Raw genomic sequence first — 22,806 nt, 5'->3', positions numbered from 1 at the left:
ATCCCTTGAGCCGGACGGGATTTTTCCGAAGATTGTCTGGGAAGCTAGGGAGGAGGTGGCGGAGCCTTTGGCCTTGATCTTTGAGTCGTCATTGTCTACAGGTTTAGTCCCAGAGGACTGGCGGATTGCAAATGTTGTGCCCTTGTTCAAGAAGGGCAGTAGGGATGACCCAGGTAATTATAGACCAGTGAGCCTTACGTCGGTTGTAGGCAAAGTATTGGAAAGGATTATAAGAGAGAGGATTTATAATCATCTAGCAAGCAAAAATTTGATTGGAGATAGTCAGCATGGATTTGTCAAGGGCAGGTCGTGTCTCACAAACCTCATTGAGTTTTTTGAGAAGGTGACCAAGCATGTGGATGAGGGAAGGGCAGTTGACGTGGTGTACCTGGACTTCAGTAAAGCCTTTGATCAGGTTCCACATGGTAGGCTATTGGAGAAAATACAGAGGCACGGGATTGAGGGAGATTTAGCAGTTTGGATTAGAAACTGACTTTCTGTAAGAAGGCAACGAGTGGTGGTTGATGGAAAATATTCAGCCTGGAGTCATCTACACGACTAAGAATCTTACCGTTAGCCCTGTACTTTGCCTTCCAGTTACTCCTACCAAAGTGCCTCAATGGCTGATTTGCCAATGTTAGAAAATGGAGTGAATGTGAGTGTGAGAGGTAGCGGGTGTTGTGGGATGTGAGCGAGTGAGAGTTGTGAGCATACTTACCTGGCAGGGGAGATACCATGATCAACAAGGTGGTTCTCCCAGGACGAGGCTAGCCCATTGCACTTCGGGTGTGCTGACGCCTGCGATGTCCCCAAATGCGGGATACTCGACTGCAAAATTTGTGGTAGTGGGGGACTGCGTTCGCGCTCTCCCCTGGTATATGTAAAGCAAAGAACAGATCAGCTTCAAAGACAAAATTCAGCTAGTTTAAACCACCGACCTGGCAATGTATTCAGCTCTGTGCATCAGTTTACTTCTGTGCAAATCTATGAGGTTTCCCCTAAGCTGGAAAGGCAGGAAATTCGAGATTGGACACCAATTTCACTACTGAATGCACCTTACAAATATCCTGTCTCAGGTGGAACTGAACCTGGATCCCTTCCACTGTGAGATGGCAGTGCGAGCCACTGAGCCCAGCATACCACCCGTGTCTCCATATCATTGAATAAGATTGTGGAGCTGCTCCAGCCAGGAAATGATGCCAAGTTTGGAATTTTATGCTCTGGAGTGTTTAAAGACAACAAATGGGGATCTTTAACTTTAGGGAGGAATTTGAAAGAGTGGGTTTAAAGAAACCATTTCTGCTTTTTGATTAAGTTTAGATGAAACATTTACAATTGTTGTATGGGAAAGAGTGTAGAATTTCTGTGGGTTTTTTCAATGTAGTGCTGCAGGTATGGAACTTGCTGCGGAGCGGTGTGTTTGTCGCAGTCTTCACGCTTTCTTTTAACAGACATTCACGACGGAGAAGGGAGTTAATGGATTATAGAGCACAGCCTATTGGGGAGGCAATAGGAATATTGGTACTATCCTCAGACCAGGAAATGTTCTCGGGTGCTGGCTCGAGTCCCAGTGTGACAGATGGTGGTATTTGAATTGGAAAAGATCAGCCATTCGATGTTTTTAGAGTTTCGATTTGAATACAGTTGACAAAAAGGATTGTGGGGATAGTGTGGCTCAATGGTAACTGTTCAATTAACCATGAGCATATTAAATGGCGGGCCGAATGGTCTACTCCTGTCCCTGTGTTGCTAGGGATGAGAGGAGGTATTCAAAACCGGAGCAGATTTTTGCAGTGTATTGAAACCAACGTTTTTCTTGTTCTGTGACTTCAAATGGCTCATAATTGCAGTACAGGGTGTACTCCAGCAGAGTGATCCATCTGTTTGGGGCTGAATGTGACTGGAGCTTCAGTTCTGACAGCATGAGGGAAGACACGCGCTCCAGCTGTCTGCACAGCGACAGTGGCCGCCTTATAACATAGTAACAGGAGTGGACCATCCAACCTGATGATTCTAACCCACTATTATTTAGGTTATGGGTTTTCTTCATTTATATCGATGCTTGGCTGTAAATGTAGGAAGTATGGTTCGTACGTTTACGGATGACACCAAAATTGGTGGTGCAGTGGACAGTAAAGAAGATTATCTCTGTGTGCAAGGGGAGCTTGATCAGATGGACTCAGGAGCAGCGTTGGATTTGAATTTAGATGAATGTGAGGCGATGCATTTTGGTAGGGCAAACCAGGGCAGGACATATACAATTAATAGCAGGGCCCAAGGAGTGTTGCTGAACAGAGACCGTGGGGTGCGGTTGCATAATTCCTTGAAAGTGAAGTTGCAGGTTGACAGGGTGGTGCAGAAGGCGTTTAGTACGCTTGCCCTCATTGGTCAGTGCATTGAGCAGAGGAGTTGGGATGTCATGTTGCAGCTGTACAGCACATTGGTTCGGCCACTTTCAGAATACTGTGTTCAATTCTGGTCTTCTTGCTATCGGAAAGATGTTGTTAAATATGAAAGGGTTAAATGTGAAAGGGAAGATTTGTGAGGATGTTGCCAGGGTTGGAGGTTTTGACCTGTAGGTAGAGGCTGAATAGCCTGGGGCTATTGTCCCTGTAGCATTGAAGACTGAGGATTAGCCTCATAGAAGTTTATAAAACTGAGGGGAATGTACAGGGTGTCCAGGTCTTTTCCCCAGGGCAGACAAATGCAAATGTAGAGGGCATAGGTTTTAAGGTGAGAGGATAAAGATTTAAAAGGAATGTGAGGGGCAATTTTTTTTTTACACAGACAGTGATGTGTGTATGGAACGAGCTACCAGAGAAAGTGAACTGGCAGGGTGAGTAGTTTAAAAATTTACAGGGTTTCTGGAGGTCGTATAAACATTGGGATGACTTAGTGGGTGTTAAATAAACACTGCCCTGGGGGAGTTGTCATAATCTTACACAGGGTTGTATAAAATGCGGGCTGGGGAGTTATGATAACTTTACTGGGAATTACATAAACACTGAGCTGAAGTGTTGTTTTAAAATTACTGGGTGTTATATAAACACTCGACTGGGGTTGCAATAAAATTACTGCGGGGTGTAAATGAATACTGGGCCTGCAGGAGTTGTTATAAAATTGCTGGGGGTTATATAAACACTGGGCTGGGTTGTTATAAATTTACTGGGGATTGTATAAACACCGGGCTGGGGAAGTCGTTACAAAATTACTGGGGGTTACACAAACACTAGGTTGGACATAGGAGAGGGTTATGAACTCCCACTGCTGCAGCAACAGGAGCACAGGCGAATGGGCCATATGTAGGCTGTGCAGCTACCACTAGGCCCCAGTCTGAGTGCTGAAAGACCGAGTTCAGGGGCAGCCATGAGACAGGAGGAGTGGTGCTAGGGCCTTGGTCTCTGGAGCTGTACGAGCAGGAGAGCTCGAGGGGAACATGGTAAGGCGAGTGAGTGGAGGTAAGGCGAGGGAGGGAGACACAGGCAGGCAGTTGTACCAGGCGGGGAGGTACAGATGGTAATGTGATAGAAATAGTGGAGACCTGGAGAAAAGGGGAGTTGGTAATGACTGGGATATTTTATGATCAACTGGTACAGGCTCCAGGACCCAAAACAGAAATTCCCAGTTCTGCATGTGTAGCAAACAGGAAAAACCCATCCTCAGGAAGTGTTACTCTGTTAAAAAGTCAACCTTGATTTGTCTCCATAGATGCTGCCAGACAGACCTGCTGAAATTTTCCAGCAATCTCTATTTTGGCTCAGGACGACCTCAGGCACTTGTCGATCAGCTCATTGCGGCCATCTGGGCTGACCTCCAAGAAGACGGGTAAGAGCAGACAGACAGCATAGGAGTCCCCTACAGATACCCCACCTCTCAAACAGGTTAAATTAAATTTAGATTGATTGTCACATCTAGATAATGATATTGTGAAAAGTGAATTTTTCTGTGTTATATGCATATTGTTACCATGCTCCAGTGACAACTTGTAACACTGAATGTCATGCAAGATTTTCCCACAATTGACTTCATCTTCCTCTCACCTTCTTGTTCCTCCTCTGCTGCCCCTCCAGTCGGTGCTTGACATCGGTCAGAGTCTATGTGACAGACCCTGGTCTCCAGGTTACAGACTCCCACCATTGACATTCAGCGGAATATGGGTTGCTCTTCTGCGCTCGGTTTGCAATAAACAACTGCACCTCCCAGGCGCAAACCATTTCAACTCCTCCTCCCATTCCCCAGATGACATGTCCATCCTGGGCCTCCTGCAGTACCATAATGATGCCACAGGTAGGTTACAGGAACAGCAACTCATATCCCGCTTGGGAACCCTGCAGCCCAATGGTATCAATGTGGATTCCACTAGCTTCAAAATCTCTCCTTCCCCCCCCGCCAACTGCATCCCCAAACTAGCCCAGCTCGTCCCCGCCTGCCTAACCTGTTCTTCCTCTCACCTATCCCCTCCTCCCACCTCAAGCCGCACTCCATTTCCTAGCTACTAACCTCATCCCACCCCCTTGACCTGTCCGTCCTCCCCAGACTGACCTATCTCCTCCCAACCTCCCCACCCATACTCTCCTCTTCACCTATCTTCTCTTCTATCCATCTTCAGTCTGCCTCCCCCTCTCTCCCTATTTATTTCAGAATCCCCGCCCATCCCCCTTTTCTGATGAAGGGTCTAGGCCCGAAACGTCAGCTTTTGTGCTCCTGAGATGCTGCTTGGCCTGCTGTGTTCATCCAGCTCCACACTTTGTTATCTCAGTCCACAGGATTTGATGGGCACTGTCCCAGATTGCGTGAAGTGGCAGGTAATGAAATTTCTGGAACCTTGTATCCTCTTTTGTAGGTATTGGAACATCCCTTTGAAATAAAATGACAGCTCTTTTGGACACTGGAGGCAACAGTGGACAACTGAAGGTCGTGCTGGGGAAACTGGCCAACTGAGCAGTGTGCTGGAAACTGGATCAGGCCATTCAGAGAGGTGTACAAATGGTTCCCTTGATTGGTTACGTTGAATACGTGTTAATGTCACAGCGGAACTGAGATATTAAGCCAAAAGTTTGCAGCATTGACTTGGAACAAGCCACACAGGTATGCGAGTCATTCACCTTGATTTATGGTTGTACAGGTGTTGATGAGACAATACCATGTACTTGCAGGTGGAACAATCCGTCTGAGTTTCAGCCGACGAAGAGGAGGTTGGAAAAACACAGCAGACCAGGCAGCATCTGGAGGAAAAGAGCAGCCAATATTTTGGGCGTTACCCTTGTTCAGGAGTGCTGCTGAGTTCTGCTCTCCTCCAGATTCCCCCTGGCTTGCTGTGTTCTCCCAGCCTCCTGCTTGTCTACCTGTGATTCCAGCATTTGCAGTTTTTTTTTGTCTCTTGTGAGTTTCAATGGAACTGCTTTGGAGACAGGCGGGCTCTGATGGTAAGCTCAGTCAATCGGGGAAATTGCAATGGCCAAGACTGTCTTCTGTAACACCCTTCGTGGGACAGAATTCAATTAACATCGAGTAACTAAACAGAAGTCACTGTACTCAGAAATGACACGGTAACTATTTTAGAAAACCCCACTCAACTCAGAGCTGGGGGCCGGCGGCTGCTGCAGAGTCTCACACTCTCCAGAGAGACCATCGGGATCAAGAAACAGGAACATCTGGAGCAGGGAGAACAAGCTCAACTCCAGTTTGACCAACTTCAATTGGGCTACTATAAAGCTGTTTATCTATTGTCCGGCCCTCCTCGTGCTCCGATGCATGTAAATATAGTCTTGTGTGTGTAAGACATACCTTAAGTTTGTTGGGATAGAGTCAAAGTCAAATGTTTTAAAGGATTACAGATTCTGGAATCCAACTTAGACAAACAAGCTAAACAAAAAAAACTGTGCATGCTATAAATGAGGTGCAAACACAAATTTGCTGGAGAATCTCAGCAGGTCAGGCAGCATCTGGAATGTAGAACCGAGCGCAGTACAGGCTCTTCAGCCCTCGATGTTGTGCTGACCTGTGAAACCCATCTAACCGACACTATTCCATTATCATGCATATGTTTATCCAATGACCATTTAAATGCCCTTAAAGTTGGCGAGTCTACTACTGTTGCAGGCAGGGCATTCCATGCCCTTACTACTCTCTGAGTGAAGAATATACCTCTGACTTCTGTCCTATATCTGTCACCCCTCAATTTAAAGCTATGTCCCTTGGTGCTAGCAATCAGCATCCGAGGAAAAAGGCTCTCACTGTCCACCCTATAAATTCTCTGATCATCTTGTATGGCTCTATTAAGTTGCCTCTTAAGCTTCTTCTCTCTAACAAAAACAGGCTCAAGTCCCTCAGCCTTTCCTGATCAGACCGTTCCTCTGTACCAGGCAACATCCTGGTGAATCTCCTCTGCCCCTTTCCAGTGCTTCCACATCCTTCCTAAAATGTGGTGACTAGAACTGTACGCAATACTCCAAGTGCAGCCACACCAGAGTTTTGTACAGCTGCAACATGGCCTCATGTCTCGGAAACTCAGTTCCTCTACCGATAAAACCTAACACACCGTACGCCTTCTTAACAACCCTATCAACCTGGGTGGCAACTGTCAGGGATCTATGCACGTGGACACCCAGATCTCTCTGCACATCCACACTACCAAGAATCTTACCATTAGCCCAGTACTCTGTGTTCCTGTTACTCCTTCCGAAGTGAATCACCTCACACTTTTCCGCATTAAACTCCATTTGCCACCTCTCAGCCCCGCTCTCAGGTTATCTATGTCCCTCTGTAACCTGAAACATCCTCCCGCACTATCCACAACTCCACCTATAAATTTACTAAGCCATCCTTCTGCGCCCTCATCCAGGTCATTTATAAAAATTGCAAACAGCAGTGGCCCCAAAACAGATCCTTGCGGTACACCACTAGTACCTGAACTCCAGAATGAACATTTCCCGTCAACCACCACCCTCTGTCTTCTTACAGCTCGCCAATTTCTGATCCAAACCACAAAATCACCCTCAATCCCACGTCTCCGTGTTTTCTGAAACAGCCTACTGTGGGGTTTGCTGGGAGTCAGATAGAAAATCACATCAGCAATTTGAAATACCTGAAAGTAAAAAAACAATATGACGAGTCTTAGATGTTCCTAACATGTTAATCCTGAATCCAAGCTCATGAATAAAACCAGAGAAATCCATTTACACCACATCAACCACTTTACCCTCATCCACCTGTTTGGTCAGCTTCTCAAAGAACTCAATAAGGTTTGTGAGGCACGACCTACCCTCCACACAACCGTGTTGGCTACCCCAATCAAATTATTCCTTTCCAGATGATGATAAATCCTATCTCTTATAATCCTCTCCCAACACTGTATCCACAACCGAAGTAAGGCTCACACCTGGAGGAAAGGAGCAGTCAATGTTTCGTACATTAGCCTTTGTAAGGTTACTCGATATGCTACTGTGTAGAATCAAACTGCGTTGGTGACAATGCACATGCACAATTTGTTAATGAGTACAGTGTAATTTTGAAGTAAAAACGTCAAAAATCAAATTGTAAACGAGGGTGAGGACATTTGAGAGATAGTAGGAACTGCAGATGTCGGAGCATCTGAGATAACAAAGTGCATAGCTAGATGAACACAGCAGGCCAAGCAGCATCCTATGATGTTACACCTTGTTATCTGAGGTCATTTAAGAACTGTGATGTTACTCGGGAATTTAAAAGGTAAGCTGGTTTTTATAGAGTTGCACTCATATGTATCCATCTTGTGTTTCAACAACAATAAACTAGGGCTCATGAAACATCATATCTCATTGTTACTGTAAACGAGTAAATCATTCACACACCCAAACGCTACTTAAATCTTAAATCGCAGGCCTTTAGTTTGGACGCAGAGTGAATAGAAGCGCTGAGTGCAACCAGAGGAGGCGGTGATTTCATCCAAATCTTGTCGAGAAATGTTTATTGCTCCCTGGCACCCCTAAACCTTGAATGCGATTTCTCCTGGAGTCATGTATCAGACCGAAGAGAGATTTGCAAAGCTAAAGTTAAACAAAGGTTTAGACTCGTTCACAAAAGAAAGCAAACAAACTGCAGAGCTGGACGAACACAGCAGGCAGGCCAAGCAGCATCAGAGGAGCAGGAAAGCTGACGTTTCAGGCCTGGACCCTATACTTTGTTGTCTCGGATTCTCCAGCATCGGCAGTTCCTATTATCTCTGACACAAATAAAAGCTTCAGGGTTCACGAGGCAGATTTAGAAGTTGTTTTATTCGCGTTCACAACAAATTCTGAAAAGTGTTTTCAAAACAGAGCGGGGTTCGAACTTGCAGTTTATCTGGGGATTTCTTTCCGCGATTCAAGATGCAGCCTGAAGGCAACCGGGGGCGGAGCGTTTCCTTTCAAGGGATATATGCAAATAGTACTCGTTACAGCGATCTTGAGTATTACTCCAGGAAAACAAGGACTTTGGAGATGTGCTGTGATCCACGTGTGGAACTGGGCTGCACTTCTGGCAGGGAAGCTTCGGTGGGTGATTTTGCGATGTTGGCAAACGGAGTGAGTGTGAGTGTGAGAGGTAGCGGGTGTTGTGGGATGTGAGCGAGTGAGAGTTGCGAGCATACTTACCTGGCAGGGGAGATACCATGATCAACAAGGTGGTTCTCCCAGGACGAGGCTAGCCCATTGCACTTCGGGTGTGCTGACGCCTGCGATGTCCCCAAATGCGGGATACTCGACTGCAAACTTTGTGGTAGTGGGGGACTGCGTTCGCGCTCTCCCCTGACTTGTTACAAAAAGCCGATGTGTTTTTGCTCCGAGCGGGGAATTGACTCTCTTTGTGCCGTATGTGGGGCAGCGGTATTTCTCTTGCGGCGTTGTCTGAACACTATCTCCACCTCTTCTGTAGTGGGGTTCACTTCAGTTTTGTCTGGCAGTCTTTTCGGCCGGTCTCTTCGAAGCTTCTGTTGGTCTCTCACCCGATTCGACTACAGAGCGGGAGATCATATATTAACACGGACTTTAATGTTAACTATTAACTTCTTTCTATCTTTCTTTTTCTAATAACTTTCTTTCTTGGAATACTTTCTGTACCAAAGTATATTTGTACATTGATATCTCTCTACCTTAGATGGTGATGGGTGTTTTAACTTTACCTGTACTGCAGTCAATATGACAGCAGAATCTACTAAATGTAAATTTATGCCTGCTGCTGGAGTAATTGAGCGAGGTCTTCAGCAAATACTTTGTATCAATATTCACAAAACAGAACAATATGATTCGTAACACAGTGTGGAGCTGAACGAACACAACAGGCCAGGCAGCATCACGAGAAACCTGACGTTTCAGTTCGGGACCGTTCTTTAGAAATGGTGGAGGGGGAACGGAGTTCTGAAATAGAGAGACGAGGGGTGGGTCTGGAAAGTGTAGGTGGGATGGGATAGGTGAGCGCAGGTAGGATACACGGATCCATTGGAAACGTGGAACAGTCCCACTTCCGCTGCTATACTGACACCATCCTGCACATCTTCCTCCACTCCATCGGTGACTTTATCGGCGCTGCCTCATGTTCCCGCGAGGATCTTGAACAGTTCATCAACTTCATTAACACTTTCCACCCCAACCTCCGGTTCACCTGGACCATCTCTGATACCTCTCTCTCCTTCCTGGACCTCTCCGTCTCCATCTCTGGTGACCACCTTGAGACTGATATCTATTTGAAGCCCACCGACTCCCATAGCTACCCAGACAATGCCTCCTCTCACTCACCTTCCTGCGAGAATGCAATCCCCTACTCCCAATTCCTTTGCCTCCATCGCATCTGCTCCTAAGATGGGGCATTCCACTCCCAAACATTCCAGATTTAAAGGACCACAACTCCCCCACCACTCCCGTGGTCAAAAACACCCTCCACTGCGTCTCAAGCGTTTTCTGCACGTCAGCCTTCACACCCCGATCCCTGCCAGAACGACAAAGTCGGAATTCCCCTTGTCCTCACGTATCACCCCATTAATCTCCGGATTCAACATGTCAATCTCTGCCACTTCCACCACCTGCAATCTGACCCCACTGCCAAGGATATATTTACCTCCCCACCCCTATCTGCGTTCTGTAGGGACCGGTCTCAATGCTACTCTCTCGTCCGCTCCACGCTCCTCACTAGCCCCACCACCCCCGACACCTTTCCCTGTAACCGCAGGAAGCGCTGCACCTGTACCCTCCACCTCCCCCCTCACCTAAATCCAAGGTCCCAAAAACAACCTTCTGCAGTAAACAGACGTTCACCTGCACATCCGCTAAGGCGGTACATTGTATCCGCTGCTCCCAATGTGGCCTCCTCTACGTCGGGGAGACCAAGCGGAGACTCGGAGACCTCCTTTGTAGAGCACCTGCGCTTGGTTTGTGACAAACAACAACATCTTCTGGTCACGAACCACTTCAGTTCCCCCTCCCACTCCCTGGATGACACGTCCATCCTGGGCCTCCTCCCGTGTCACGACGACGCCACCCAGAAACTGGAGGAGCAGCACCTCATATTCTGCCTCCGGAGCCTACAGCCCAATGGTCTCAATGTGCACTCTACCATTTTCAAAATCTCCCCACCCCGCCCCGGCCTCATCCCATGACCAACCCTCCCTCTCATCCCTGCCTCCTTGACCAGTCCGTCTTCTCTCCCACCTATCCACCCCTCCCACCTCACTGACCAATTCTCCCCCCCCCCCCCCCACTCCCTACCTGCACTCAGCTATCACCATCCCACCTTCCCCAGACCCGCCCATCCTCTCTCTAGTTATTTCAGTGCACCCTCCCCCTCCCAATTTCTGAAGAAGGGTCCCAACCCAAAACGTAAACTTTCCTGCTCCTCTGACGCTGCCTGGCCTGCTGTGTTCCTCCAGCTCCACACTGTGTTCTCACCGACCCCAGCATCGCCAGTTTGTACGATCGCCCAGTTTATGGTGGATGGTGAATTTTGGGAAAGGTATGTTGATATTCTAGGGCACTTCAATAGAAAAAAGGAGCCGGTACTGTGTTTCAAAAAGTCTTGAGTTTGACATGTCCCAGGCCCTTGTTTGGGGTCTGTTCCGGTACGCTAAGAGAGGCAGGTGAGGGAAGTCCTGGAGCTGTGTACGACAGCTTTGCATCCTCTTTTGTACACACAGGAATGTCCCTTTGAAATAAATTAACAGTTTTTTTGGGACATTGAAAGCAACTTTGGCCAATTGAACATCATGCTGGGAAGAAATGATGGGAACTGCAGATGCTGGAGAGCTAAGGGTCTGGGCCCGAAACGTCAGCTTTTGTGCTCCTGAGATGCTGCTTGGCCTGCTGTGTTCATCCAGCAAGACACTTTGTTATCATGCTGGGAAGATTGGCCTGTGTGCTGCGAATTGGATCAGGCCGTTCAGTCAGATGCACAAATGGTTCTCTTGATTGATTCTATTGAATACGTGTTAATGTCACAGTGGAACTGAGATATTCAGCCAGAATTTAACAGCTTTGACTTGGATCAAGTAAGACAGGTATGCGAGTCATTCATCTTGATTGACGGTTGCACAGGTGTTGAAGAGACAATGCTGCACGCTTTCAGGTGGAACAATCCTTCTGAGTTTCAGTGGAACTGCTTTTGAGATATCTGGGCTCCTAGGGTCAGCTCAATCGATAGGGGTAATTGCAATGCCCAGTACTGTCTTTTCTAACACCCTTCCTGAGACAGAAACTGAATTCACATCAAGTAACTAATCTAAATGTTACATTAAACTACTGCGAAGCCACTGTACTTGGAAATGGCCGAGATGCCAAGTTTAGAAAAAGCCTCTCAAATCTGTGCATGGAGGCGCTAGTGCCTCAGTCTCCAAGGAGAACATCAGGACCAAGAAACATGACTATCAGGAGCGGGAAGAACAGCCTCAGCTTCAGTTTGACCAGCTTTAATCACGGTAATGTAAACTTCTCTAACAGTTATAGGGCCCTCCTAGTGCCCCAATGCATGTAAATATAGTCTTGTATGTGTTAGAGATACCCTGGCTTTGTTGGGACAGAGTCAAATTCAAATGTTGTTTTTGTTTATTTGAGACAAAAGTAACTGCAGATGCTGGAATCCAACTTGGACAAACAAGACACTGGTAGAACACAGCAAGCCAGGCAACATCTGCAGGAAAGGAGCAGTCAATGTTTTGGATTTCTGGTTGCAGCAACAGTGCGAGCGGGAGCTTGGACCAGGGGCCTGTCGGGAAGCCGGTGAGTCCGTGATTTTTAAAACTTTAAAAAGCTTACCTCGAACGTCGGAGCCTTCCGTTTCTGTTTGCAGCAGCAGCACCTCGGTGCACAGGTTACTGGGAAGGGAGGGCTTTTTGTCATCCCTCAGCTATATAAGTGATCGTTGTCTTAAACCCGAGACCCTACCCTTGCAGGGCCTCCCACCCATCCATCTCCTCTAACTTTATACACCAGGGACAAATCAGGTATGCTTCTCTTTTTGTTACTCTCATTAGGAGGTTAACAGGGATGGCAGTGCAGGTAGAGGAGTGTTCCTCCTGCATGATGTATGAGGTGAGGGATGCCATTAGTGTCCCATCCAAATACATCTGCAGGAAGTTCACCCAACTCTTGCTCCTCCAAGACCGCGTCAGGGAACTGGAGCGGGAGCTGGATGAACTTCGGATCATTCGGGAGGCAGAGTCAGTGATAGACAAGAGTTACAGGGAAGTAGTTACTCCTAAGCGTGAAGAAAGCTGGGTAACTGTTAGAAAGGGGGAAAAGCAGTCAGTGCAGGGATCCCCTGTGGTCGATCCCCTGAAAAACAAGTGTACCGTTTTGGATAGGACGACTTACCAGGAGCATGCACTAGGGTGCAGGTCTCTGGCACAGAGTCTGTCCCTCTTGCACAGAAGGGAAGGGGGAATAGTCATTGGGGACTCAATAGTTAGAGGGACTGATAGAAGGTTTGCCGGGAACGGAAGAGACTGATGGTTGGTGTGTTGCCTCCCAGTTGCCAGGGTCCGTGAGGTCTTGGATCGTGTCTTTGGGGTCCTGAAGGGAGAGGGTGACCAGCCCCAAGTCCACATAGGCACCAACGACATAGTTAGAAAGAGGGTTAGGGATATCAGGCAGAATTTCAGGGAGCAAGGGTGGAATCTGAGAGCTAGAACAAACAGTGGTTATCTCTGGTTTGTTACCGGTGTGACGTGATAGCGAGGCAAAGAACAGGGAGAGATTCCAGCTGAACACGTGGCTGCAGGGATGGTGCAGGAGGGAGGGCTTCAGGTACATGGACAACTGGGGCTCATTCTGGGGAAGGTAGGACCTCTACAAACAGGATGGTCTCCACTTGAACCAGACGGGCACTAATATCCTGGGTGGCAAATTTGCTGGTGCTAGCTCTGAAGGGGGATGGGAAACTGAGATGTAGTTCTAGTACACAGGGGGACGAGCATAGGGTGGATATGGGCAGAACCTCATTGTCACAGAAGTGTGCTGGCAGACAGCAAGCTGGGTTGAAGTGTGTCTACTTTAACGTCAGGAGTATCCGGAATAAGGTAGGTGAGCTTGCAGCTTGGATAGGTACCTGGGACTTCGATGTTGTGGCCATTTCAGAGACATGGATAGAGCAGGGTCAGGAGTGGATGTTGCAGATTCCAGGGTTTAGATCTTACATTAAGGTCAGGGAAGGTGGTCAAAGAGGGGGAGATGTGGCTTTGTTAGTCAAGGACAGTATAACGGTGGCTGAAAGAACTTTTGATGAGGACTTGTCGACTGAGGTGGTATGGGCTGTGGTCAGAAACAGGAGAAGAGTGGTAACACTGCTGGGAGTTTTTTATAGGCCCACGCAAAGTTCCAGGGATGTGGAGGAGAGGATCGGTAAAACTATTCTGGGCAGGAGTGAAAGGAACAGGGTGGTCATTATGGGAGACTTTAACTTACCTAACATTGACTGGAAATGCTGTAACTCTGGTACGTCGGATGGATCAGTTTTTGTCCAATGTGTGAGGGACGGTTTCCTGGCAGAGTATGTCGAAGGGCCTACAAGAGGGGACGCCACACTGGATCTGGTACTTGGCGATGAACCAGGCCAGGTGTTTGATTTAGTGGTAGGTGAGCACTTTGGAGAGAGTGACCATAATTCAGTTGTTTACTTTAGCAATGAAAAGGGATAGGAACATGCCACAGGGCAAGAGTTATGGATGGGGGAAGGGCAATTTTAATGCGATTAGGCAAGACTTAGGAGGCATAGAATGGGTTAGCAAAATGCAGGATATGGGGAGAATCGAAATGTGGAGCTGGTTTAAGGAACAGATATTGCGTGTCCTTGATAGGTATGTCCCTGTCAGGTAGGGAGGAAGCGATAAGGTAAGGGAACCGTGGCTTACTAAAGAAATTGTATCTCTTGTTAAGCGGAAGAGGGAGGCTTATGTGACGATGAGACGAGATGGTTCAGATGAGGCAATGGCGAGTTACAGATTAGCTGGGAAGGATTTAAAGAGAGAGTTAAGAAGAGCAAGGAGGGGACATGAGCAGGCATTAGCAGGGAGAATAAAGGAGAACCCTAAAGCTTTCTATAGGTATGTGGGGAATAAGAGCATGACTAGGGGAGGAATAGGCCAGTCAAAGACAGAAGTGGGAAGTTGCGTCTGGACCCTGTGGAGATCAGAGAGGTGCTAAACGAATATTTCTCATCTGTTTTCACTAAGGAACAGGAGAATATTGTAGAGGAGATGACTGCGTTACGGGCTACTAAAATGGAAAGGGTTAAGGTTAGTAAGGAGGAGGTGTTATCAATTTGAGAAGGTGTGAAGGTAGGTAAATCCCTTGGGCCGGACGGGATTTTTCCGAAGATTGTCTGGGAAGCTAGGGAGGAGGTGGCGGAGCCTTTGGCCTTGATCTTTGAGTCGTCATTGTCTACAGGTTTAGTCCCAGAGGACTGGCGGATTGCAAATGTTGTGCCCTTGTTCAGGAAGGGCAGTAGGGATGACCCAGGTAATTATAGACCAGTGAACCTTACGTCGGTTGTAGGCAAAGTATTGGAAAGGATTATAAGAGATAGGATTTATAATCATCTAGCAAGCAACAATTTGATTGGAGATAGTCAGCATGGATTTGTCAAGGGCAGGTCGTGTCTCACAAAACTCATTGAGTTTTTTGAGAAGGTGACCAAGCATGTGGATGAGGGAAGGGCAGTTGACGTGGTGTACCTGGACTTCAGTAAAGCCTTTGATAAGGTTACACATGGTAGGCTATTGGAGAAAATACAGAGGCACGGGATTGAGGGAGATTTAGCAGTTTGGATTAGAAACTGACTTTCTGTAAGAAGGCAACGAGTGGTGGTTGATGGAAAATATTCAGCCTGGAGTCAGGTCACTCGTGCCTCAAGGATCTGTTTTGGGACCATTGCTGTTTGTCATTTTTATAAATTACTTGGACGCAGGCACAGGTGGATGGGCTAGTAAGTTTGCAGATGACACTAAAGTCGGTGGAGTGGTGGACAGTGTGGAAGAATGTTGCAGGGAGACTTGGATAAACTGCAGAATTGGGCCGGAAGGTGGCAAATGGAGTTTAATATGGATCAATGTGAGGTGATTAACTTTGGGAGGAATAGGAAGGCAGAATACTGGGTCAATGGAAAGATTCTTTGTAGTGTGGATGTGCAGAGGGATCTTGGTGTCCATGTACATAGATCCCTGAAAGTTGCCACCCAGGTAGATAGTGTTGTAAGAAGGCTTACGGTGTGTTAAGTTTTATTGGTAGAGGGATTGATTTCGGGTCGGGACCATTCTTCAGAAATGGTGAAGGGGGAAGGGAGCTCTGAAATATATAGAGAGAAGAGGGTGGGTCTGGAAAGGGTAGGTGGGATGGGATAGGTGAGCGCAGGTAGGATACACGGATCCATAGGATACGTGGAACGGTCCCTCTTCCGCTGCTACACTGACACCATCCTGCACATCTTCCTCTGCTCCATCAGTGACTGTATCGGCGCTGCCTCGTGCTCCCGCAAGGAGCTTGAACAGTTCATCAACTCTATGAACATCTTCCTCCCCATCAGGGGTTCGGGGAGGGTATCCGCAATTGGATCCGACTGCTCTACACCAACATTGTTAGCGCAGTCTCAATCAATGGGTGGGAATCAGACAGTTTTCCCGTTAGATCTGAGTCAGGCAGGGCTGGAGGGGGATGCAGTGGTATTTGTCGAGGCGTATGCCGACTCCTGCCATGTCCCCAAATGCGGGATACTCAGCTGCAAAATTTGTGGTAGTGGGGTACTGCGTTTGCCCTCTCCCCTGATTTCTAATGTTCGGGAAATAGATAAATGCGCCTCAGGCATGAATTTTTGTGCCGGCCGGATGGAGACACAGGCAGGCAGTTGTACCAGGTGGACGGTAGAGACAGTAATATAATAGAAACAGCACAAGCGTGGAGAAAAGGGGAGTTGGCACTGACTGGGAAGTTTTATGATCAGCCGGTATAGGCTGCAGGACGTGAAACAACATCTCCGGGTTCTGCATTTGTAGCAAATGGGAAAAACTTTTCTAAGGAAGGTTCACTCAAACAACATATGAATCCTGATTTCTCTCTACAGATGCTGCCAGACCTGCTGAAAGTTTCCAGCAATCTCTACTTTTGCTTGGGACAGCCTCATACAATTGTAAGCCCGCTTATTGCTGCCATCTTGGCTGACCACCAGGAAGACGAGTAAGCAAGGGCCAGATGCATAAGAGTCCCCTACGGCCACACCACTCACAATCAGACTGGATTAGATTTCCATTTATTGTTACATGTAGATAATGATATAGTGATAAGTGAATTTTTATGTGTTATACGCACATTGTTGCCATGCTCCGGTGACAACTTGTAACACTGAATGCCATGCAAAATTTTACCGTAATTGAGTTCATCGTTCTCTCTCCTCCTCGTTCCTCCTCCACTGCTCCTCCAGTCGCTGGTTGGCATTGGTCAGGGTCTGTGTGACAGGCTCTGACCTCTTGGTTACCGACCCGCACCATCGCCACTCCTATGGCCACCTCGGGCCAAAGGGTCCGTGGGTTCCCAACCTCTTCCTCCCCATCCTAGGCCCCTCCAGACGCTGCTACCGATCCATCTCCTGCCCGCCAGCCAACGCTTCCACTTCAGGTGCCCAGGCCTAGCTACAGAGCCTCGGCCTAGTGTACAAGTCCCAGCCTGGGGTTGTCAGCTTCGGACCTGCTCCTCGCTCGCCAGGAGATGCCAGGCTGTGGTGGAGACTTTTTAGCTGATCCTGATGTTGTCGTTGCTACCACCGCCAGAGGCTAAATACCACAGTATTAGGCAGGAAGAAGAGAATGTAGAGTTGGAGCGGCTATTTGAAGGTAAATCCACATCTGGATGTGGCAATCTTTTAAAGGCCCTCTTATTAGAGTACAGGACCAACAAGCTTCTGTGCGAATGAAGGGTAAAAATGGCAGGATTCAGGAGCCCTGGATGGCAAGAGAAATGGAGAGGTCAGTCAAATGTGAAAAGAGATATGTAAGGGTTAAGAAACTGAACATTTTTAAAGCCCTCGAAGAATACAAAAAAAGGACTCCAGGACTCCAGCAGGAATTAGGTGGACTAAAAAGGGGGGTGAAACATCTTTGGCAACCAAGATTATGGAGCAAGAAGTTAGCTGAGGAAAGGCTAGCTCCACTCAAGGGCAAAGGATCTTGGAACATTCCCTTTGAAATAAAATAACAGCTCTTTTGGGACACTGAAAAGCAACATTGGCCAACTAAAGGGCATGCTGGGAAAACTGACCAACTGAACAGTGTGCCGGGAATTGGATCAGGTTATTCAGAGAGATATGCAAACAAGATAAAATGTGAGGCTGGATGAACACAGCAGGCCAAGCAGCATCTCAGGAGCACAAAAGCTGACATTTCGGGCCTAGACCCTTCATCAGAGAGGGGGATGGGGAGAGGGAACTGGAATAAATAGGGAGAGAGGGGGAGGCGGACTGAAGATGGAGAGTAAAGAAGATAGGTGGAGAGAGTATAGGTGGGGAGGTAGGGAGAAGATAGGTCAGTCCAGGGAAGACGGACAGGTCAAGGAGGTGGGATGAGGTTAGTAGGTAGATGGGGGTGCGGCTTGGGGTGGGAGGAAGGGATGGGTGAGAGGAAGAACCGGTTAGGGAGGCAGAGACAGGTTGGACTGGTTTTGGGATGCAGTGGGTGGGGGGGAAGAGCTGGGCTGGTTGTGTGGTGCAGTGGGGGGAGGGGACGAACTGGGCTGGTTTAGAGATGCAGTAGGGGAAGGGGAGATTTTGAAACTGGTGAAGTCCACATTGATACCATTAGGCTGCAGGGTTCCCAGGCGGAATATGAGTTGCTGTTCCTGCAACCTTCGGGTGGCATCATTGTGGCAGTGCAGGAGGCCCATGATGGACATGTCATCTAGAGAATGGGAGGGGGAGTGGAAATGGTTTGCGACTGGGAGGTGCAGTTGTTTGTTGCGAACTGAGCGGAGGTGTTCTGCAAAGCGGTCTCCAAGCCTCTGCTTGGTTTCCCCAATGTAGAGGAAGCCACACCGGGTACAGTGGATGCAGTATACCACATTGGCAGATGTGCAGGTGAACCTCTGCTTAATGTGGAATGTCATCTTGGGGCCTGGGATAGGGGTAAGGGAGGAGGTGTGGGGGCAAGTGTAGCATTTCCTGCGGTTGCAGGGGAAGGTGCCGGGTGTGGTGGGGTTGGAGGGCAGTGTGGAGCGAACAAGGGAGTCACGGAGAGAGTGGTCTCTCCGGAAAGCAGACAGGGGTGGGGATGGAAAAATGTCTTGGGTGGTGGGGTCGGATTGTAAATGGCGAAAGTGTCAGAGGATGATGCGTTGTATCCGGAGGTTGGTAGGGTGGTGTGTGAGAACAAGGGGAATCCTCTTTGGGCAGTTGTGGCGGGGGCGGTGTGTGAGGGATGTGTAGCAGGAAATACGGGAGACGCGGTCAAGGGCGTTCTCGATCACTGTGGGGGGAAAGTTGCGGTCCTTGAAGAACTTGGACATCTGGGATGTGTGGGAGTGGAATGTCTTATCGTGGGAGCAGATGCGGCGGAGGCGGAGGAATTGGGAATAGGGGATGGAATTTTTGCAGGAGGGTGGGTGGGAGGAGGTGTATTCTAGGTAGCTGTGGGAGTCGGTGGGCTTGAAATGGACATCAGTTACAAGCTGGTTGCCTGAGATGGAGACTGAGGAAGGTGAGGGATGTGCTGGAGATGGCCCAGGTGAACTGAAGGTTGGGGTGGAAGGTGTTGGTGAAGTGGATGAACTGTTCGAGCTCCTCTGGGGAGCAAGAGGCGGCGCCGATACAGTCATCAATGTACCGGAGGAAGAGGTGGGGTTTGGGGCCTGTGTAGGTGCGGAAGAGGGACTGTTCCACGTAACCTACAAAGAGGCAGGCATAGCTGGGGCCCATGCGGGTGCCCATGGCCAACCCCTTAGTCTGTAGGAAGTGGGAGGAGTCAAAAGAGAAGTTGTTGAGGGTGAGGACGAGTTCAGCTAGGCGGATGAGAGTGTCGGTGGAGGGGGACTGGTCGGGCCTGCGGGACAGGAAGAAGCGGAGGGCCTTGAGGCCATCTGCATGCAGAATGCAGGTGTATAGGGACTGGACGTCCATGGTGAATATGAGGTGTTGGGGGCCAGGGAATTGGAAGTCCTGGAGGAGGTGGAGGGCGTGGGTGGTGTCACGGACGTAGGTGGGGAGTTCCTGGACCAAAGGGGAGAAAATGGAGTCCAGATAGGTGGAGATGAGTTCGGTGGGGCAGGAGCAGGCTGAGACGATGGGTCGACCAGGGCAGGCAGGTTCGTGGATTTTGGGAAGGAGATAAAAACGGGCTGTGCGGGGTTGGGGAACAATGAGGTTGGAGGCTGTGGGTGGGAGGTCCCCTGAGGTGATGAGGTCGTGAATGGTATTGGAGATGATGGTTTGGTGCTCGGTTGTGGGGTCATGATCGAGGGTGCGGTAGGAGGTGGTGTCGGAGAGTTGGCGTCTGGCCTCGGCGATGTAGAGGTCAGTGCGCCATACTACCACTGCGCCTCCCTTGTCTGCGGGTTTGATGGTGAGGTTGGGGTTGGAGCGGAGGGCTGCCCGTTCTGCAGGGGAGAGGTTGGAGTGGGTGAGAGGGGTGGAGAGCTTGAGGCGGTTAATGTCTCGACGGCAGTTGGAAATGAAGAGGTCGAGGGAGGGTAGGAGGCCTGGGGGTGGTGTCCAGGAGGAGGACTTGTGTTGGAAGCGGGTGAAGGGGTCAGTGGAGGGAGGGTTAGGTTCCCGGTTGAAGAAGTAAGCGTGGAGGCGAAGGCGGCGGAAATGCAAACAGTCCATTTGAGACCGCTGGGCTCCTAGGGCCGGCTTTCCTGGGACAGAATTCAATTAATATCAAGTAACTAAATTAGGTTAATGACATTGTTACATCACACTCCTGCACTGTACTCAGAAATGACCTGGATAACAAATCGAAAAAGCCAACTCAACTCACAGGAAGGGGTTTCTCACACACTCCAGGGAGAAGATTAGGATGAAGAAACAGGGACATCAGAGCAGGAAGAACAGCCTCAACTCCAGTTTAACCAAGAGATCCCCTCCTCCCACCTCCAGCCACACCTCCATTTCCTACCTGCTAACCTCATCCCGCCCCCTTGACCTGACCTATCCCCTCCCTGCCTCCCCACCTATACTCTCCTGTCCGCCTATTTTCTCCTCTATCCATCTTTGGTCCGCCTCTCCCTCTCTCCCTATATATTTCAGAATCCTCTCCCCATCCCCCTTTTCTGATGAAGGGTCTAGGCCCGAAACGTCAGCTTTTGTGCTCCTAAGATGCTGCTTGGCCTGCTGTGTTCATCCAGCTCCACACTTTATTATCTCCAGTTTAACCAACCTCAGTTAGTGTAATATAAACATATTTATCAATTATCGGACCCTCCTAGTGCCCCATTGCATGTAAATATAATATTGTATGTGTAAGAGGTGCCTTTGGTTTGTTGGGATAGAATCAAACTCAGATGTTTTGTTTGTTTATTTGATATGCATCCGTATCGAGCCAAACTACATTTGTGAATACATATAAACACACAGTTATTTTTATGAATTTTAAAACTAAAACAAAACTGGTTCTCCCAAAGCACATTGTAAACCACTGAGGGCATTTAAGAACTGAGGATTTACTTGGGAAATTAGAGAGAAAGACCGGATGTGTAGACATGCACTTGGAGAACATAGATCATAGAACATACAACAGCACAGCATAATACAGGCCCTTCAGCCCACGATGTTGTGCCAACCTATTATCCTCCTAAAATCAATCTACCCTGTGTACCCTACATTTTACTAACCTCCAAGTGCCTATCCAAGAGTTGTTTAAAAGCCTCTAAAGTGTCTGACCCCACTACCACTGCCAGCAGCACATTCCACACGCCCACCACTCTGTGTGCAGAACCTACCTCTGACATCTCCTCTATGCCTTCCTCCAGTCACTTTAAAGTTATGTCCCCTCGTAATAGTTATTTCCGCCCTGGGGAAAAAGTCTCTGGCTATCCACTCTATCTATGCCTCCCATCATCTTGTAAACCTCCATCACGTCACCTCTCATCCTCCTTTGCTCCAATGAAAAAAGCCCTAGCTCCCTCAACCTTACATCATAATACCTGCCCTCCAGTCCAGGCAGCATCCAGGCAAGTCTCCTACGTACCCTCTCTAAAGCTTCCAAATCTTTCCGATAATGAGGTGACCAGAACCGAACACAATATTCCAAGTGAGGTCTAACCAGAGTTTAATAGAGTTGCAGCATAACCTCACGGCTCTTGAACTCAATTCCCCTGCCAATGAAAAACCAATGCACCGTACGCCTTCTTTACAACCCTATCACCTTGGGTAACAACTTTGAGGGATCTATGGACGTGAACCCCAAGATCCCTCTGTTTCTCCACACTGCTGAGAATCCTGCCATTAACCCTGTATTCTGCATTCAAATTTGACTTTCCAAAGCAAATCACCTCACACTTTTATATGCACCGACATCTACCTTGTGTTTCAAAAATAATAAACCAGGTCTCATGGTAAACAATATCTCATTATTAGTGTTAGCAAGTAAACCAGACACAGTTCAAAACAATATGTTCATCATTCCAATTACAGACCAGTTTTTGTTTGACAGAGTGGTGAGTGCCTGGAATGTGCAGCCAGAGGAGATGGCAGTCTCAGTTTAATCTTTCATCACTTCTCCCTGGTGCCCTTAATCTTGAATGTGATTTCTCCTGAACTCACTGATCTGATTGAAGGCAGATTTGCAAAGCTCCTTTGAAACAAAGGGTTAGACTTGTTCATTTTGTAGAGTCGGTTTAAATTGGTTAAAATGAAATACGTCAACTTTCACGAGCGAGGTTTGGAAGTTGCTTTTATTCGCGGTCACGTCAAATTCTGAAAAGTGTTTTGAAAACAGAGCGAATTTAGAGCCTTACTTGCAGTATATCAGGCGATTTCTTTCCAAGAGGCAGCTTGAAGGCATCTAGGGGGCGGAGCGTTTCTTTTCCGGTATATATGCAAATACAAAATATACCACGCCCACCCCACACCATCAACGTCTGCGTTTTGTTTCACTGGGGAGGGTATGTTCCTTTTAAGGGATACATGCAAATAAGAAAGGCATCACCTATCTTGTGTATTATTCCCAGAAAACAGGAGCATTGCAAATGTGCTGTGATCCACGTGAGGAATTGGGCTTCTTCCCCGTCGCAGAACCTTCGGTGGGTGACTTATCGATGTGAGAAAATAGAGTGAGTGTGAGTGTGAGAGGTAGCTGGTGTTGTGGGATGTGAGCGAGTGAGAGTTGTGAGC

General features: G+C 48.2%; 2 non-coding genes across 2 annotated transcripts; both read left to right on the top strand.

Moving 5' to 3' along the window:
- Nucleotides 1-710: 710 nt before the first annotated feature.
- On the top strand, nucleotides 711-874 carry LOC132206281 (U1 spliceosomal RNA). Its single transcript, XR_009442956.1, has one exon. It is a non-coding gene; the product is annotated as a U1 spliceosomal RNA (small nuclear RNA).
- Nucleotides 875-8,604: 7,730 nt separating this feature from the next.
- LOC132206284 (U1 spliceosomal RNA) lies at nucleotides 8,605-8,768 on the top strand. Its single transcript, XR_009442959.1, has one exon. It is a non-coding gene; the product is annotated as a U1 spliceosomal RNA (small nuclear RNA).
- The last annotated feature ends 14,038 nt before the right edge of the window (nucleotides 8,769-22,806 follow it).

The sequence above is a fragment of the Stegostoma tigrinum genome, chromosome 34 (assembly GCF_030684315.1).
Source record: "Stegostoma tigrinum isolate sSteTig4 chromosome 34, sSteTig4.hap1, whole genome shotgun sequence".
In the NCBI taxonomy this organism is placed as follows: domain Eukaryota; kingdom Metazoa; phylum Chordata; class Chondrichthyes; order Orectolobiformes; family Stegostomatidae; genus Stegostoma; species Stegostoma tigrinum.
The sequence above is the reverse complement of the archived record's forward strand: the minus strand, read 5'-3'. Positions and strand labels throughout refer to the sequence as shown.